This window comes from Montipora foliosa, chromosome 1 (genome assembly GCF_036669935.1).
Source record: "Montipora foliosa isolate CH-2021 chromosome 1, ASM3666993v2, whole genome shotgun sequence".
NCBI classification, from domain to species: Eukaryota; Metazoa; Cnidaria; class Anthozoa; order Scleractinia; family Acroporidae; genus Montipora; species Montipora foliosa.
The window spans coordinates 61,960,239-61,962,738 of record NC_090869.1 but is presented as its reverse complement, the minus strand read 5'-3'; the positions used below and the strand labels follow the sequence as shown (position 1 = coordinate 61,962,738).

The 2,500-nt window shown below is 41.5% G+C and overlaps 1 protein-coding gene across 1 annotated transcript in view; it reads left to right on the top strand.

Annotated features, from left to right (window-relative positions):
- The window catches only part of LOC137979958 (uncharacterized), a 19,422-nt gene that overhangs the window by 748 nt on the left and 16,174 nt on the right, over positions 1-2,500 (top strand). The window lies entirely within an intron of this gene.

The window sequence follows — 2,500 nt, the reverse complement described above, 5'->3', positions numbered from 1 at the left end:
TCGAAACACCCGTATTTTTGCCAGCCAGCAAGATTCCTCTGGGAAACAGATAATGTGAGGAACAGATTCGTTGGGTGCCCCTGCCAGTTGGCCGCACTGTAACTGCAATCGAAACTTCACATCGTGTTATGGGCCGCTTTGAAACCGAACGAAATAAATTACGCCACGACCTCGATTGATGTGACAGTCCGTTTCTTTCGAATTTTAAGGTTTTATTTTAGGGTAAATTTACAAGGTCTTAAGCTTAAAGCCCGTTTACACGAGCGAAAAAAGTGGAACGGCTCGGATAAAAAGACGAACGGCTCGGATAGAATTTTGTGTATGTATGTATGTAAATCTTTATTTAAACACGGAAAATCATCAGTTAAGCTTAAGTTACAAGCTAAAACTAATTACAACTGCTTTACATGATTGCGGTGTGGGAATCCGATATATCAGCTACCTTCTTGATATTTCGCTTAAAATGCTCAACGGATGCAGCATTTTTTAAGTTTTTGGGCAAGTTATTCCATAGCATGGCCCCGCTGTAAGAGAAGCTTCGTTTCAAATAATTGGTGCTTGGTTTGGACAGGGTCAGCCTTCCCTCAGAGTTTCTTAAGTTGTAAATTTTACGTCTAAATATGATACTTGATCCGTTCCAATTTTACCCGCTCCGTTCCAAAACAGGTCCCTAGGGGCCTCCTATAGACCTTTCTCGGAATGTAACGGATAAAAACCGGCACCGGCACCGGCTCCGTACCCACATTTTTGTTTCCTTTTCCAACGCTCGCAGTGTTTTCGGTACCGAGTTGGAACACTTTTTCTGAGCCTGTGCTGCTCCTCATCATTTGTTTACCGTACCTCGGATGGGTGTTACACATCAATCCTTCGACAAAATAGCGGACAAGACTGTAGAGAAAAAGCGAGAGAAAGCATTGAAATCAGGAACTGGTACTTGGACAGACGACGAAACGATCACGTTGCTAGATATATTTGGTGCAGAAATCATGCAATATCATAGATTCAACTAAGTCACCGGATTTGTTAATTACATTGGGCTTTATGGTACCGGGCTCGAAATCGAGAAAAAAACAACCGGTCTCGTACCCGTTCCCAATGGTTCTTAAGTGCCATGTCTTTTTCTACGAAGAATTTACAAAACTTATACTTGTAAACAACAGATTTCGTCTGGAACCGGTACTTGTTTTTACCCGAGTCGTTCCTTCTCTTTTGAGGTGTAAAAGGGCCTTTTAAGGCGCGTTTACACGACAGTGGAAAAATGGCAAGGGTCCGATAAAAAGTGAAACGGTTCCGATCATTTTTTTAAAGAAACAGTGAACTTTTATCCTTTCCGCTACGGGACCAAAGGCGCCTTTGGTCCCGTAGCGGACCCGTGCCATTGTCCCTCTGTCGTGTAAACGCGCCTTTAGTTTTCGTGATTTATTTGGGTCGGCTTGAACGCGGCCCAAAATTTTCAGCGAAGAAAGTCTCGCTGAAAATTATTCATCTTCCACAGGCCTTATTCGCGAGGCGGCCATATTGGCCACAGAAAATGGATTTCGTACCCTGAGCCTCGAGTTGAAATGTTTGGGAACGAGTTTTGGTAAGGCAAAACGACTCAAGATTTAGGGCCATTGTAGTTAACAGTGCGATCATCTGGTAATGTATTGATAAAGCAGTCAAAACAACGTCGCTAAAGTGCGAAATTCATACGAAATTAACATTATAGGCCAGGCATTTACGGGTTTCTGATTACGATAACCTTAAATTCGAAAGAATTGGCGTAAAACGGCATGTTGAATTTATTTCGGTCGGCTTGAATGCAGCCCATAACTATAAAAAGGTCTCACTGGAAATTATTGATCTTCTATTCAGTAGTTACAGTGCGATTAACTGGTTGTACTGGTGAAGACAGCTTAAGTGCGGAATTAAAACGAAATTAACATTAAAGGCCAGATTACTACCGTAACGGAGGTCTTAGATGTTAGGACTTTATTTCGCTGGTATTATTTTTCGTAACACCCCAATTTATGCGAGCTTCAAGCCTATAATCTACTATTTCTAAATTTTGTGTCCAGACAGCGCTAATTCACACCTTAATTTTAATCCAGATCTCAATGTGTGAGTGAACAGTGTCAATTAGGATCCTTATTTTGATATATAGGGTTTTCACGTTACGTCATTGCCGCCATATTGGTGGACGAAAAAAGATCTCTCATTACCTTCTTTTGTTTGTCCACCAGCAATTGCACATTACATCATTGTTATCTGTGTCTCAAGAGGTTGGTTGCAAACCACCTAGAGTTGATCCACATCAGCCTTGGCTGTCATTTTTTGTCATCGCACTAATCAAATTGTCCATTTTACAGTTGTTTGCTCAGTGACCTAGCCCATATAAATGGCTGCGAGGCTGCCGGTGACCTTGGATTGATACACACCTCCCTGCTTTAATCACGTAAATTGTGTTGTTGTAATTCTAATTAGTCTAAACTAGCATTAGACAAGCTCAAAGGTTTGTATC